This window comes from Equus asinus, chromosome 25, assembly GCF_041296235.1.
Source record: "Equus asinus isolate D_3611 breed Donkey chromosome 25, EquAss-T2T_v2, whole genome shotgun sequence".
In the NCBI taxonomy this organism is placed as follows: Eukaryota; Metazoa; Chordata; class Mammalia; order Perissodactyla; family Equidae; genus Equus; species Equus asinus.
In genome coordinates this window covers 56,462,657-56,478,276 of record NC_091814.1, presented here as the reverse complement: position 1 = coordinate 56,478,276, position 15,620 = coordinate 56,462,657, and the positions used below count along the sequence as shown (strand labels likewise).

General features: G+C 55.1%; 1 protein-coding gene and 1 long non-coding RNA gene across 9 annotated transcripts in view; one reads left to right on the top strand and one right to left on the bottom strand.

Annotated features, from left to right (window-relative positions):
• The window catches only part of LRRN2 (leucine rich repeat neuronal 2), a 59,842-nt gene extending 53,031 nt beyond the window's left edge, over positions 1 to 6,811 (bottom strand). For 4 of the 8 annotated variants that reach the window (XM_070496804.1, XM_070496806.1, XM_070496807.1 and 1 more), the window contains exons 1-2: positions 6,480 to 6,811; positions 6 to 125 (exon numbers count right to left, since the gene is read on the bottom strand). The gene's annotated coding sequence lies outside the window, so the exon portion shown is untranslated. Of the gene's footprint in view, positions 1 to 5; positions 126 to 6,053; positions 6,363 to 6,479 lie in introns of those variants that run through there. The other 4 variants (XM_070496812.1, XM_070496813.1, XM_014829640.3 and 1 more) reach the window with 2 other exon arrangements.
• Positions 6,812 to 7,014: 203 nt separating this feature from the next.
• On the top strand, positions 7,015 to 14,579 carry LOC139041947 (uncharacterized). Its single transcript, XR_011497990.1, has 3 exons — positions 7,015 to 9,845; positions 10,682 to 10,859; positions 14,444 to 14,579. It is a non-coding gene; the product is annotated as an uncharacterized lncRNA (long non-coding RNA).
• Positions 14,580 to 15,620: the final 1,041 nt, after the last annotated feature.

Below are 15,620 nucleotides of genomic sequence, written 5' to 3'. Positions count from 1 at the left end.
CCTACTCGTCAGCTTTCCGAGGATGAGATGAGCCCAGTGCAGCACAGCCCTCAGCAGACCACCGGGCTCACCAAAGCCAGCTTCGATTATTAACAACCCAGGAAGCAGGTGTCATTCACCCAGACCTACAGACAGGGAGACGAGGCTCAGAGAGGTGAAGTAAGACGCCCAAGGGCATGTGGTTAGGGAAGGGACTCTACCCCAGTTCCACTGGATCATGAGCCCTGAGCACAGAAGCCCTAGGCTCAGGTCTGCGTCTTTGAGGTGTCGGGCTGCAGGGCCTTCGGGTAGAGGTGGTCGGGCCTCCTTTCTCAGGCCCAGAGGAGGGGAAGAAGGCTGCTGAGCAGGGCACTTTGTCCACGTGGCTCTTGGCTCCTGCTCTCTGGCTGGGGGCCGGGGCGGGAGGGTGAGGTCACTACCAGTGGATCCCACTCCACTGCAGGGCAGTCTCTCTCCACAGGTCAAAAGTCAGCCAACTGCCCAGACTCAGGAGGCCTCTCTCCAGGGGAAGGACAGACTCAGCCCCCGGGGGAAGAGGCTTCCTCCTTTTGGCGTGACTTTATTTCCTGTTCACTATATACGAAACTAACTGGAATGCTCGAGGAGTAACCTCCCAAACAGGAGCCCAGACAGTGAGAGGAAGGGAGAACAGATGCCAGCTGCAGACCAGGCAGGAAAGTGGAGCTCAAGGGATCTGCAGAGGCCTGGGCCCCAGACCTCAGGAGGCGAGGGCAGCTGGCGGCTGGGACCAGGTTAGGGGCACAGATCTGTGAAACCACTAGAGAGAGCTGGAAAGCAGACCTTCTCAGAGCAGGACAGCTTCAACGGACAGAGACCAGCGGCCCTGCACGGAGAGGACAAGAAGACTGGAGAAGGGGTTTTCGTCCTCTAAAAGGCTGCTCTCCTGTCCCCTGAGAGACTAAGAGGACACCAGAAACCTGGAAGGGGGAAGGGGCTGCTCCGGAGACAAAGCACCTGCCACCTCGCTGCACCCATGCGCCGCCACTGCGCCCGCCCCACCCTGCAGCCCCCTGCTCCCTTCCCGCCCCCAGAGCTGCAAGTCCTCTCCCAGGAATCCTCTCTCTGCAGACCCAAACCCGCCGTTTTCCAGGCCCAAACGGGCCGCGCCTTCTGAGGAAGCGTTCCCTATATACTCCCACACAGAGCTCACAGCTCTGATAACATTTATAGTCTAAATCACACAGTTTAGCACTTGGTTTTAAATACTGTCTGGTATTATTCCCTCGTTATTTCTTGTGACTGTAAGTTCTACCTCCCCAGCTGATCTGTGGGTCTCCTTGCCAGTACGGACTGTGCCCGAGGGCTCTTTATGTTCCCCGCCACCCCACACCCCACACTGCCTAGGACGGTGCTCAAAAAGGAACATGGTATGACCACCTAGCCTGCCTAACCTGCGGTCTGCGCCCTGTCCTCACACCTCCCAGAAGTCACCCTCACATTAGCTCCCACGATTGTGGCCGTGGGGACTGACTCTTAGGGTCCAGCGTCTCTGAGGCCACCGGCTGTGTGCGGCCCCCAAGGCACTTAGCTGAGACAGAAGGAAATGTTGTTCACTCTCTAAGAGCTGTGACCTGCAGGAGCAGGAGGAAGCAGGGACACCCTCTCTGAAGGTCCCCAAAAGGGGACAGGCTGCCCCTCGCTGGGACAGGACTTGGGGAGCTTCTGACTGTAGGGAGGGAGGACAGGGAGGATGCCGCCAGCGCACCCTCCAGGCCTGAGGGACACTGGATCCTGCAGGGGGTTAAGGAGCAAGAGCCCTCAAGTCAGAAGGGAGGAGAAATCCTCCCTCAGTTTTCTTCTAACTCTATGTCCTTGAGCCAGTTACTGGGCCTCTCTGAGTCTCGGTTTCCTGTGTTTGAATTAGAGATAAGAAGGCTACCCACCCAACAGGGGTATTTTTGAGGGTTTAATGGGATAATGTAGGAAAAGCACTTGGCATGGTGCCTGGCACACAGTAAGCGCTCAATAAATGCTGGTGCCATTGCAATGTGAGCGGCGGAGGCCCCAGGAGGCACCTCTGCCTGCTCTTCATCTGGGAACTCACTCTGAGTCCATCAGATGCTGAGCAGCAGGAAGGTGTGGGTGGAAGAAATGCACAGAAAGAAACTGAATTCCTAACCAAACCTGCTTCAACTCACCTCCTAAAGGCAGCCCCTCAGGCCAACGTGCCTCCCAGGTCCCCAGGAAGTGCAAGAAGCCAAGGACAAGGGCCTAGGGCCGCTCTGGGCTGGGAGCAGACACTGCCGGATGACAGCTTGGAACATTTAGAGGCCACGCTGGGAAACCAGTCCCAGCAGGGACGCACAGGCCCTGCCCAAAGGCCAACTCTCCGAGGCTGGAGAGTGTGGGACATTCCGTTCCAGCCCCACGGGAAGCTCAGCGCTGCGCACTGGAAACAAAGAGGCCGAGGCAGGACCTGTGCGTGTGTTCCTGATATCCACCAGAGGCAGCACACACATAACACGGCACCTTCCGTACACGATCTGTGCCCCAGATGCCCTCGGCACCAGGGTCCCCAGGCCCACCCTCTCTGCCTGGCTGACTCCTTTTCAAGCCTTGCCCCAAATGTCACGTCCTTTGAGAGCCACTTCCTAATCTGCAGACAGAGACAGTCTCTTCTTTATCTGCTCATCCCTGTGTTATAGCACTTGTTTCATTATCCTAAGACTGACTCCTCATTTAATAACAGCAATAATGCTTACATCACACTGACTATGCCAGGCACTGTGCTAAGCTCATCACGTGTATCAACTCATGTAACCGTCGTAATTCTATGAAGGTGGCATTATTAGTATCGCACTACAGATGAGGAAACCGAGGCACAGAGAGGTAAGATGACCTGTGCAGTGTTACCCAGCTAGAAATGGTGGACACTGGGTTTGAACCCAAGCTGTGAGGCCTCAGAATCTATACTTTTACTATAAACTCCTGGAAGGCAGGGCAACATCTGATTTGTCTCGCTCCCTACCACCTAGCATAGGCTGAGCACACAGTAGGTGCTTAGAAAAGAGGGACTGATCACGCAAGCAAGTGCCTGCACAAGGCTAATCTGGTGAGTCTTCCAGCCTCTGAACTGTAGGACAGAGAGACCCAGCCCTCAGGGAAGTAGAAGATGAAGGCACCCTTCTTATTTACCTGTCTTAGCCATCCCACGACACACTGCTGTCTGGCTGTGTCTCTTCTTCCATGTCTCTGGCCTTGTCTCCTGTTTCTCAGTTTATCTTCTGCCCTTGTCTTCCTCCCTCTCCCCCTTGCCTGCCCCATCCAGCCTCCACCCATCGTCCTTGTCCTTCCCTGTAGTTCTCGCAGCCTCAAAAGCCTCCCACCCCCATTCTTTGCCTTGGGGCTTCTACAGCATCCAGACTTGGCCAGGGAGGCTGAGAGCTCCAGTGACCGGCCAGGGACCAAGCTCCGACACGCTGACCCTGAATGAAAACAGTAATTTCCCATCAGCTCTACCTGCACGCAGGGTGGCGTGGGGGTGGAGATGGTTGCCTGCCTACAGCTTGTCCAGATCCGCGCAGGATCAGGAAGATCCACCGCCTGCCCTGCCTCCTCTCCCAGGCTCCCAACCCCTCCAGGAAGCCCTCCCTGGTCACTTGAGAAAACTTATTCACTCAGCCATTCAACAAGCCCTACAGATTCTAATATTCTAACTGAGGAGGTAAGGCATGCTCCTGAAAAATTCTGTTAAAATGTAATCTTCAGATAACAGTACAAGTTACCAGATGTCACACACGTCAGAGGGGCCACATGAACCACAGATAATCAGGGATTTCAAAATGGAGGCCTATGTGACCTGGGGCAAGTGGCTGACAGTCTGCTCCTCAATTTCCCCAACTGTAAAGCAGGGAGTGGTAATCCAGACCTTGGAAGGTTGTCAGAAGGACCGAATGAGGTAATTTCTGGAAAGCTCCTGACACACACTGGTGCTTAGTAGGTGCTTGATAATAAATTTGTCTCTTTCTCCCTTCTCTAAGGCCCCGGCATCCTCCTCAGCCCTCCCAGATAAATGGTGAGATACGAACTGGTCCATCCTTGCAGGTGAGAAACACCTGTAAGTTTTGTAGGACCTGGCACACTGTAAGGAGATGAGCCTGTCATGTTAGAGGTCACCTGGTGTGATGATGACAATTCACTGCACTGTTCACCCTCCTCCCCTGAAACCCCCCTCATTCCCCACCCCGAAGCGGCAGGTCTTTGAAGAGCCTGGTGGGCAGAGAACTGTCAGCTGGGAAGCCCAGATAAAGTTCAGGTCTGCCCTGAGACCGGGGAGGTTTGTTTAATTGCTGTGTCCTCAGCTCCTAAAACAATGCTGGGCACACAGCAGGTGCTCAATAAATTGCTGAATGAATGAATTTTTTAAAAAAGCAATGGATTTTCTTTTACTTTCAAATTTGAAAAGGGGCTTAGGGGTAGGACGGGCAAAGGGCAGGGTGCAGGAGACCTGAGGACAGGGCAATGCAGCTGCCAGCCGGCCAGCCCGGCTTCCCCTCTGCAAAGGGGATGCAGCAAAGCCAACAGTGCGCGTGCACCCACCCTCACGACATTCGGGGCCGCGTGCACATGCCTGGCTTGTGGTTTAAGCTGCAGTTTACAGAAGAGAAGGGGGCAAAGGTGGAGACAGAGACCCGGAAGGGAGGGAGGGAGCAGACTCAGCAAGAAGGAGGAGGGTGACCCAAGAGGGAAAGCAGTGCGAGGGGAAAGGGGGCCGAAGAGATGCTTGAGGAGGAATGAGCATGAAGAGTGAAGGAGAGAGAAAGAGAGGAGGAGGAAGGAGAGAGACAGGCAGCAGGGATGGGGAGGAATCGTGGAAAGGACAGAGGAAAGCTGCTCTCTAACCCCGGGTGGAAATCCTCTGAGCGACCTCTGAGTTCCCACTGCCACTTGGTGTCTCCTTGGGGTTAGGCTGGGCCAGGGGGAGGGTGTGGATCTGGGGATGCTCTTAGACCCCAGGTGTCTGCCAGACCCTGGGCAGGTCTCAATCCCTAAAGCACTGAGGCCCTTAGGTCCATCCTTTCCAAATAATGAGGAGCCAGCCCAGGCCCAGAGGGACCCCCAGGCGGGAAGGAGACCCGGTGTGAGGCAGCCCAGGGGAGGGAAGAGGGCCTGGAAGGCTCAGACCTCCTGGCTGTGCCTTTCTCTTTCCATCTTCTCCTGACAAGGGCACCTGGCCAGCCAGGAAAGTGGGTCAGGCCACCCACATGTGACTTTTTTCTGGTAACAACAGGGCCACAGGCAAGGGGGCCAGCCCTGCCCACCCCATGCCCAGAGCTCTTTGTGGGAGGAAGCTTTAAGGAGCTGTGGGCAGCGGGAGGGGATCCTGGCCTTCTCATTCAGGAAGAGGACACTGGGCCAGGCTGGCGGGGAAAGGAGAGCCTGCCGTCAGCCTGGGCGCATGGAAAGACTCAGATCTCCTGCACGATGGTGACCAAGCTGGCAGGGAGCCACCTCTATTCCCTGACCGGAGGAGGCTGTTCTCTCTACGCCTCCCCCAACCCCCGGAGGTCTTCAAGCAGAGGGCCCGTCCCATCCACCTCTGGCAACTGAGCGCTGGGCCCAGCCCACCCCCTCCCGACCCTGCCATTCGCCCAATTAGAAGCTGCGTTGGCTCCAACAGATGGGAGCTGCGGCGGCCTGAGGAACAGAGCACAAAGCCCAGCTGACATTTTCCTTCCTGTTCCTTTGGTGGGGGAGGGAGGCCAGGGACAGAGGGGAGCACAGCAACACCCTAGAGCCCACCCCCGGGATCCAGGTCTCCTGCACCTCTTTAGCTTCTCAGCTCGGCCCTCAAAGGAGCTCAGTGCCCCCTCACCCGGCGCCCCCTCGCTGGCTGGGCAGCCAGAACCTGCGCCGCCCTTGCCTGCAGGACAGACGGACCACCTGTGGCTGGCCAGCCCCTCCCGTCTCGGGTGCTACGGTGGGCCCGGAGCGGTCCTTCTGTTCCGCTTCCCACTCCCAGAGCCCCCAGGCGGCGCCCAAGGCCGCCCCATCCCCCACCCCAAACGTCCCATCCCAGGCTGTGGACAGACCCCTGCCGGCCCGGGAGCAGCCTGGCTGCTGGTTCCAGATACTTCGGGCAGATACCAAGGCCACCCTGTGCCGGCACAGACGCGAGTCCAAGGAAGGGGAAGTTCCCGAGGCTCTGGAGCGCGAGCCCGCCCCTGTCACGCCCTCCCTAACCTCTCGGCCACCTCTCGGCTCCTGGCCTCTCAGGGCCCGCTCCACCCAGCAACAGTTTGGGGCGGGGCGGGCTCTCCGGGAGGGTTAAGGCCCAGACGTCCCCTCCGCCGCCGCCTCGGGTCCAGCCGCGCGGTCGGCCCCTTCTCGACATTCCCCGGCCCCCTTCCCGCTCCCCTCCGGCCGCCTCCCTCCCCGCGTCCCCAGCTCCCCTGCGGGCATCTCGGCGGAAGCCCGCGGCCGCCCCTCCCGGGCTCAGCCCCCGGCCGCACACTCACCCCGCGGACGCCGTCCGGGCTCCCGGGGCCGCCGTCCACCGCACGCCGCTCGGCTTCCGCGCGCCGGGCTGGGGAGGCCGGTCCGCGCCCTCCCTCCGCGCGCGCCGCCGGCACAGGCCGGGCGAGGGCCGGGGGGCGCGCTCCCCCCCGCGGAGCGGTCCTGGGGCAGGGCGGGCGCAGGGCGAGCGCAGCACCGCCACCCCCGCGCGCCGGGGCCGATGCGGGCGGCCGAGAGTCGGGCGCGCCCTTTGCGCGCCGCGCGTCCCCGAGCGCACCAAGCGGCCCTCGCGGCGCCCCCGCCGCGCGCCCCTCCTCCCGGCTGCTCCCTCGCCCTCCTCGCTCGCTACGCCGCCGCTCTCCCAACCTCCCCAGCCCGCTCCGGTTGCCCTCTCCTCGTCTGCGTGCCACGCCACCCCTTCCAGTCCCGCTGCCGTTTTAACTCTTGAGTGGCCAGGGGCCCCCTCTCCCTAGCACACGTAAACACCCCACAGGCAGAAGTTGGGTGGGGCCAGATGCTAAAGCTTGAGTATCTGGGCCGGTGGTGTTCTTGTGCCTTTAGAGGCAAGGCTTGGCTGAAAGGAGAAAGGGGCACAGCGCCTGGGTCTCAAGAGAAGGGGATGGGTCTTCTGATGTCGCCTCTTACCCTGTTGCAAAGGCCAGGAGGACAGAGAGGAAGGCCAGCAGCTTTTAGAGGACAGGTACAGAGCACAGGCGCAGTGTGCACCCAAGACCACGTTTTTGCATTGCATGGTGCTACCCTTCCGAAGTTAACAGTGGACTAAGGATTGCAGGGGGGAGGTTAGAATTTGTCCGTGAGTACAGGCACCTCTCAACCTAAAGAATGGAGTGGAATACGCCCCCTGAGTTCTCATGCCCTTCCAACATTGCTCCCTGAGCTGGGCAGTTCTGGCATTTTGGAAGCTCCTGTCCTGGCCCTTAGCAAAGGATGTCGATGTACCTAGGTGTTAGGTAGCAACTGGCCAGCCCACACAGGCGCTTGGCTTTGGGGATGTCCATGCTGCAGGCTGGGCATTATGAACACTGCCAAAGGAGAGCAGGAGCTCATCCATGCTGAGGGTGGGTGCTGGGCTGCTGCCTGGTGGCTTGGAAAGGCTGGCTCACTGCCGCTAGTCTGGCTTACCAGAGTGGGTCTCCTGTTGGAGTGAAGGCTGGAGGCCCATGCCTTAGTGGGGCCTTCAGCTTGGACGCTGGGAATGGACAGGGAGCTGAGCTCCATGACAGCCACACCCCACTGATGGGTCCTCACCCGGGTTTGCAGAGGCAACAATAGGGGAGGGAGAGGGGGAGCCCAAGGTAGAGGGAGTCCTGCAGCAGTGGCGTCCCTCTGTCGTCCTCCACCCAGGGCTGAGCTCAGTGCCTCCCGTGTGCCAGGCGCAGGACAGAACACCGACAGAGCTCCCGGCTGTCTTTCCCAGGGCTCGGCCGGTGGGCCTGAAGGTCTGTGTGTTCTGTGTGCACAGAGGGTGTTCTCGCCTGCGTATAGTCAATAGGCAGGCAGGAGATTCCCACTGTACCTGTGATCCTCCCATGCCCCAGCCGCCACCCCTGCTGTGGGCCGTAATTCAAGGAGCTTAGAGGAACAAGGTGGAATTATATGAAACAAATTTACATTTCGAGGCGATGGGTGTGCCATAGAAATGCAGAAAGGAAAGGCCATTACAGCCAGGGTTGTTCATGGAAGGTTTGATGGACAAGTTGAGCTTCAGGCTGAGGCTGGATGGAGGGGTAGGTTTTGAACTGACAGAGAAAACAGGGCCCAGCAAGTGCAGGAAAGTGGAGACAGCAGGGTAGAATGGGTGGTGGAGACGGGACAGGGGAGCCGCAGCTGGGTGCCAGGGCTTTTCACAGGCCTCTCTCACTTCGTCCTCTGAGTGGGCTCGGACCCCATTTAGCAGACAGGAGAACGGAGGCTCGGAGAGTCTGAGATCTCCAGGCAGACCTGAGCCCTCTTCTTTGAACCACGGTGCCCTTGCCATGGGACCGCATTGGACTTGCAGAGTGGGAGCAGCTGACAGAGCGCCTGAGTCGCAGGCCGAGCAGCTTAGCTGTGGCCAGTGCATGCGTGATGTGGGTGAGAGAGGCAGAAAGGTGGAGGCTCCTTTGGGGGCGGGGGAATGGAGAGAAACTGCAGTGGGCCTTGGTAAGGAAGACTGGCAGAATGGGAGATTGACTGAGTGAGTGAAAGGGGTCAAAACTGGACTCCAAGCTCTTGAGCATGAGTATTTGGGTCCCTTGTGAATTCAGTGAAGCCGCCTCACCATCCTGAGGGCCCACGTCACTGTCTGCAGACTGTCATGTAAAGGAGGAAACGTTGCCAGTCCTCTCCCAGCTCCTACGCTTGCTGCCTACCATCTCTTAGCTCCAACCAGGCCGGAATCTTCTAGAGACTAAGGTTGTTGGACACAGCATCAAGTCAAATGCTCAGTAACTGATTATTGGAGAATTAATGCGGGAAAGCAAGTAACCTTTGCTGTGTGGCTGGTTTCTGAGTGGCGGGCCCTGTAAGACGCGTGCTGGGTAAAGGATAGGGGAATTGCATTGCCTGTGGGCAGAGAATGGGGCACCCTTCTCTTGAGCTGACTTCAAATTTCTTATAACCCAATGGGACTGAGGAAAGAGCATAGGTTTTAGAGCCAGAGGTTTGAAACTCTGCTTATCACTTACTCTGTGTTGCTTCAGGAAAAGTGCTCAACTTCTCTGAGCTCCATTTCTTTCCTCTGTAAAAATATTAATTCAAGTAATAGCAGGTCAGACTTGTTGAACACTTGCTATATGTAAGCCACGATGCTAAGCACATTTATGCATCAGCTTGTTGAAAATTCCACCAAACCTAGGACTCTGGAGATAGGAAGAAACAAAGATTCAACATTTATGTAACTGGTACATGGTGCACTAGTGCTGAGATGTGAACCCAGGGGTATCCAAGCTCTGAACCACCACCCTGCAGCACTTCCTTAGGATGAGGGTAACAGTAAGGGTATTAACCTACACCCGTAGGGTTGTTGTGAGAGGTAAGGGGTCCACGTGTCTGGCAATGAGCACGTCTCAGTAAGTGGTAGTCTCTCTCTCAGCATGGCTCCCATGGCTGCCACTCTGAGCCAGACACTTTCCTGGAAACAGATGAGGACTCAGTCCAGTCCTTTGGAAGCTCGTAGGTCGTGACCCAGAGGGTTCCATGGCCCTGTCCCTGACCTTTCACCCTCCAGGTTTGATCTCCAGGCTTAGCTGTGCGTCACTTCCTGCCAGGAAGTCTGGGACTCTGCACCAGAGTGTTTTCGGAGAAGGATACTAGGATTACACACCCCTCCAAATGATCCTCAGCTCAACCCCATTTGGCTCTTTGAGGTGGGGATCAGACACTGAGCTAGCAAGCATGCTGTTTATTTGGTGGGGGCAGTAAGGAGAGGAGGGCTCCTCCTGGAGTCTGGCAGATGAGCCAAGCAGAGAAGTGGGGCTGGGGATGCGGGGCCTCCTCCTTCAGTGGGCTCTCCACTGCTGGGTGCAGCCTATGCCTGGCACCCACCTCAGCAGGCCCGGGAGTGGACCTTTTGAATCACTGAGGACTGTTGTCTCGCCAGTGGCCCAACTAGGTAGAGTGTGTCCCCAGAGCAGTGGTCCTCAGGCTGAAGCATCGCCTAGAGCACGTGTACAAAGGCACACTCACGGGCTCTACCCCGGAGTCAGATTCTGTAGTTCTTGGAATCTGCATTTTGACAAGCTTTCCAGGTGATTCTGCTTCAAGTGACTGGATTAACCTTTCTTCGAGACACACTGGCCTGGTGTGCCCGTTGCTCTTTGACCTCTCCCTGCCTGGGATCAGGGGAGTGCAGAGCCCCGTCTTCTGGTTGTTGGGGACAATGGTGAAAGGCGAATATGAGGTCCCTGCCAGAGACAGGTTCACAGTGATGCTGATGAAGCTTAATCTTTAGGGTTGCTCACTTGTGGGGCTGAGGGGAGGGGTGGCTATGAGAGCTGGAGGCTGTGGAGTGTGCTAGGTGGGCAGGGGAGGCCAGTTTGCCAACAGGAAGCATTTTTATGTAGACATTTCTGGTAAACCGAATGAGGAGCTGTTGGAAGAAATGGATCTGAATTTCCAAGGCTCTTGTAAATGGTTATGATCTTTCTGACTCTAAAGAAATATCGCCACTGGACTTAATTTTGTATTTGTTCTTTTTCTTAAGAGGGCCCCCCAAAACCTGGATCCTCCCCTGTCCCCTGCCCTCGGGGAGCTGCCCAGATCCACAGCCACCCTTGGAGCACAGCCAGCCAGAAAGGCGGAATTGCAGATGGCAGAGCTGTGTGCAGCTGTGGGACTCCTCAAAGCCGTCTTGGGTTATATTCCTGGAAAAGGCACTGCAGGTAAAAATGATGTAGGTTGAATCTGTTTTTTCCCACAAACATTGTGATAATGGAAATTACATTCCTCACCAAGGTCTTGGTGCCCAACTTTTTCTAGGAATAGGTATAAACACCATAAACACCATATTTAATCAACTGTAAATGACACACCTATACTCTGTATTTGTGAAATTGAATTTGAGTATATAAAACTGCTACACCGGACAATATGGTAACCAAATCCCATTCTGTTTAATTTAATGTGTTCAGAAGATTCCTGGGAGAAATGCTATTTTAGGGGGAGGAGGGAGCCCTGGAGAGGACTGAAGAGACTTTCCCTCCCCCACACGGAACCTGCGTAGGCAAGAGGGAGACTGTCAAAGTTCTGAAGCTGGGGGACGAAGATTTTTGTGCCCCGTGGCCCACCTGAAAACAGACCAACCAGGCAGCAGCATCCGTGGGTGCGGCTGGCCCACTCTGACGTGCTCGTCACTTAAGCTAAAAGCTGCCTACACATAGACCAGCAAAGGGGGACGCTTGAGAGGGCTTGCAACACGCGCAGTTGGGTGAGGCTGATCTGGAATGGCTTTCTGGAGGAAGAAAGTTTTGAGAAGATAATTGAAGGCAGGAGAGGAGAATGGTTAGGCTTCCTGAGAGGTCAGTCCCCGGGGCCCTCAAGGACTTTTTCATTTGACTTTTGAGCCACCTCACTGTAACCCACAGGCTGCCAAGGAGACTTTGTCCCCAAGCCTTCATCCACCTCCCACCTACTTCAGTGTTTTCAGACTGCAAGTCGAGACCCATTAGTGGGACACAGGAAGAACTTAAAGAACAGGATAGAACATATTTCATTAATACTTCTGCTCCGGTTTCCTGTAGACATACGTGTGTACTGAGTGGTGATGTTCAGTGTATTTCTTACTAGGGGTCTCTATCATGTTTTGCCTGTTTATTCCCAAAGCCTGCAAATAGGATCCGCGCGGAGTATCTCATGTGTTAAGAGTAAAGTGTTTCCCCAAATTCAGCCTTTTCACTTGGTTGAAGACCGAGACCAGATCACTTCTGTTGATTGTCTTCTTTTCCAATCAGCCTCTATTCCTTTCTGAACGTTTCGTTTCAGAAGTGGTTCACAGGGCAAAGGCACTGGGGACTCCGCATGTCCTCATCCTGTCCTTTCTCTTTGCACTGGTTCTGACCTCTCTATTTTCCTCCTTATTTTCTCTCCGAGAAGGAAGTCTTTACGGTCTCACTTCCAATATTGAGTTAATTCCAGCGCAGATCTTAGAGCTCACGGGGCTCGCCAAAGATCGTTCTTGAGGTCCGTCCCGGGAGCCACCACCTGGGTTTAGTTTTGCTTTCTAAACTCGTGTTTCTGAAACCATGAGTGCAAAAGGATCACCTGGGGAACTCATTAAAATGTGGTTTCCTGGATCCCACCCGGCGGGTCTGAAGTGAGGCTCCCGAACTGCATTTTTGACCAGCTCCCCAAGTGATCCAGAGGACCACACCTTGAGGAGCACGGTCAACCAGGGAGAAAATTCTGCTCCTTCCAGGAAGCCTTTCACCATTCACTCCTGATTCTGACCACTCTGCTCAGTTTCCCTTCTGCAGGAATAGTCTCAGTTTATGCCACTTTATGTTTATTTGCAATCATTTGCACTTTGTCTGAAAAGGTACTTTATCTGGGTATCCTGCCTTCCTACTTAATTACAAACTCCTCCACGGAGCTGTATCATCCATTACCATTTCCCTAGAGTGCCCAGCAGAGGCCCTTGCTCATGGCGGGCTTCCCATAGGCTCTCTGTGCATAGGACAGAATCTCCCATATGTCCCTGTGCCCCTGCCAGCCCCTAGCTCTGAGCGGGGCGTCCCCACTCGGGAGTGCTCAGGGCAGGGGTAAGTGTCTGAGTCGTTCCCTGGATCCAGCAGCATTATTGATTGGGTGATTTCGACTCTGTCTGACTTTGTCCTTTCCATCTCACCTCCGTAGGTTTAGGGAGAAGTCAATCGGTAAAAACTAATGAGTCTAGATGACTCCCCTGGGATTGTAGCTTCGTCAAGGGCGATTATATTCTTCCCGTTCAGAAACACATGGAACAGCAAAGGCAGAGGGCTGAGCAGCAAGGCTAGAACTAGAATCAGGCAAGCTAGCTACCTGGGGCACAGCATTTAAGAAAGCTCTCCCTCCCAGGGGCTGACCCTGCACCTGCAGGGCCCCAAGAGTGGGCACTGCCTTCAGTTTCAGCTCTAGATGCTTCCCTGCCTCACCTAGTCCCAGCCCTGCTGGGCAGCCTGAAGCAAGCATCCTGGGCCCTAAATCCTGACACTTAGGCCTTAAAATGAACAGAGGGAGAGAGGGCTGAGGAAGGCATGGCCTGGGCACCATCCTGACCCTAGATTAAACGGTTCTTCAGGCAGAGGTCAGCCTGGTCCGTTCTCGTGTCCTGAGGGGCTGACCTGCATGGTAAGCAACTTGGGTAAAACTGACACTGAGCCCCTGATTCTGTGCTGGGAGCGTTTAGTGTGTTGTCTCACTTAGTGCTTATGAGATTCACGTGGCTAGTCTCCCAGGAAGGAAGAGGTCCAAAGCAGACTCGGCCCGTGTCCTCTGGTCGAAGTTCACTCAGCTTTTGTCGTTGTTTTTTCCTTTTTTTAACCCCCTCCACAACTCCCCTGCCTCTCATAGGAAAGAGATCCCACACTTCCAGAGAGCCACTCGTCAAAGGGATTAAAATCTCCCCTGTCAGAAAGCTCAGCCTCATGGTTTATGCTTATTGCTCCTCCTGCCACGAATCACATTTCTTCCTGTTCTAACCTCAGGGGGGATGAAGAACAGCCTGTCACTGGTCACCAACCTCTGTATGTGGGGCCCCGGGGGCCTTTTGGTTCATCAAATCTTTTCTGTCTTCTTCAGGCCTTATAAACCCATCTCCTTTGCTGGGGGTCTTCTTTTCTTTTCTGAAGAAGAAAAATGATAAGGAGGGGAAGGAGAAAAGTAGGAGGAAGAGAAGGAGCTCAGCTCCAACTGAGCTGAGGGAGACTGAGCAGCCCGAAGGCAGGACGTGAGGGGTGACCCCCAAATGCTGGGCTCCTGGCAGGCCAGGACCCCAGGCAGAGAGTCCAGGCGCTTGGGCCACTGCTGTGTACTTCTGCAGGAATGCTAATGGTCCAAATCCCTCACAGACCCCAGGCCCCTGCTTCTGCTGGGCGGGTCCCACCCTGGAAGGGAAGATGGGTCAAATGGCCTCTGGAAGAGGCCTCTTCCCACCTGGCTCTCCTGGAGGCCTCCGTCTCAGACGAGTGGAATTGTCAGACTCCAGATGGGGCAACAGAAAGCGGAGGGCCCAGGTCAGGCCCCCGTCTCCTCTCCCGCCCCTGCAACGTCAGAGATGATCTCCCCACACGGTGAGTAGGGTGGCTGGAGCGGATGACTAATGCGTGTCATTTTCAAGATGCTCTCTCTGCGCAGGAAAGTACATTCAGGTCCAGGTTTTAATTGTGTGCGGTTTTAGCTGAGATGCGTTAATTTATTTCCTTTGCTCCTTCAGCGGTTCCTCCTCTTCCATCAGGGTGAAATTATCTGGAATGTATCTTTTTTTCTTAAGGACAAAAAGAAGAAGCTGATCTTGCTCCTTTTCCACGGATTGAGCTTTAGAACATTCTGGGGCTGCCGGATGCTGTTCAGTGGGTGCTGAGGGGTAGAGACCCTACGGTCTCCCACCGCGAGCCTCCCTGTCCTCCTGCTGCCAGATTTGCCAGAGAGAATGCTTGATGCCGCCGGGCCCTCCCGCCAGGCAGACCTCTGACAAAGTCACCACCAGAGGGGACTTTCAGCCAGGGCTGGCTCCAGTCAGCTTCTGAAACAAGAGGTGCTTTCTTCCTTGCACAACCTTCAGAGAAAAGGGGAACAACTTGACATCCCAAAGGGCTTCTTGGAAGCAGGGGACAAGGTTAATCAAGGAAAGATGGGGCAGGAGGCGTCGAGGGCCCCCCAACTGGTGCTCTGAAGCTTGTGCTTTCTGACTTTGGCTGGGAGAGGGGCAACCATTTAAGAAAGTGGGTGGGAACAGGGTGAATATGGTATAATGTAAATATAATGTTTTTAATTGTTTTCTTTTCACTGGAACTTTCTTTGTGATAAGTATAAAAATAGCACACACACCTTCAGAGATTCTGCTGCATCTTGCCCCAGAACGTTGCCCTCTTTGAGAATTATTGTTTTTCTGTGTATCTGCACTAGCTAAGACCATTTTATCAAGCCTGACTTACTCTAGTTTTTATTATAAAAAATAAAATAATTTTTATTTTCCAAATATAGAATTATGCTTTTTCAATCTCTGTGTAAATCCCAAATTGGAGATTAAGCTCCCCCATCCCTCCCCATTGGAGAATCACTGAATCACTGCCCTAATATCCAGCACGAGAAAGCAGAAAGCATTGGCCGTGCTGGGCCGGGACTCTTCCAGGACCCAGTTGTCTCTTGGCCGAGTCGCTCTCCCCATCCCTCGACATCAGGGTCTTCTTTGGTCATTGGGCCCACAGTAAGAAATTCAATAAGTATACGTTGCATGAGTCTTACACTATTGAATTATCATCGCGTGCTTGGCACAGTGCTGGCACCTGGTGTGTGCCAAGGTGCACCCAAGTGTTAGCTGTTGTTCCTAAGCTCCCCGACACGCTGCCTCCTGCACGTGTCCTGTAGTCTGCCCTCTGTTAGGGAGCTCTGGCAGCACAGATGCTAATTTCTTAAGGTGCCCTGGAACAGCTCTCAGCATCCTCTGT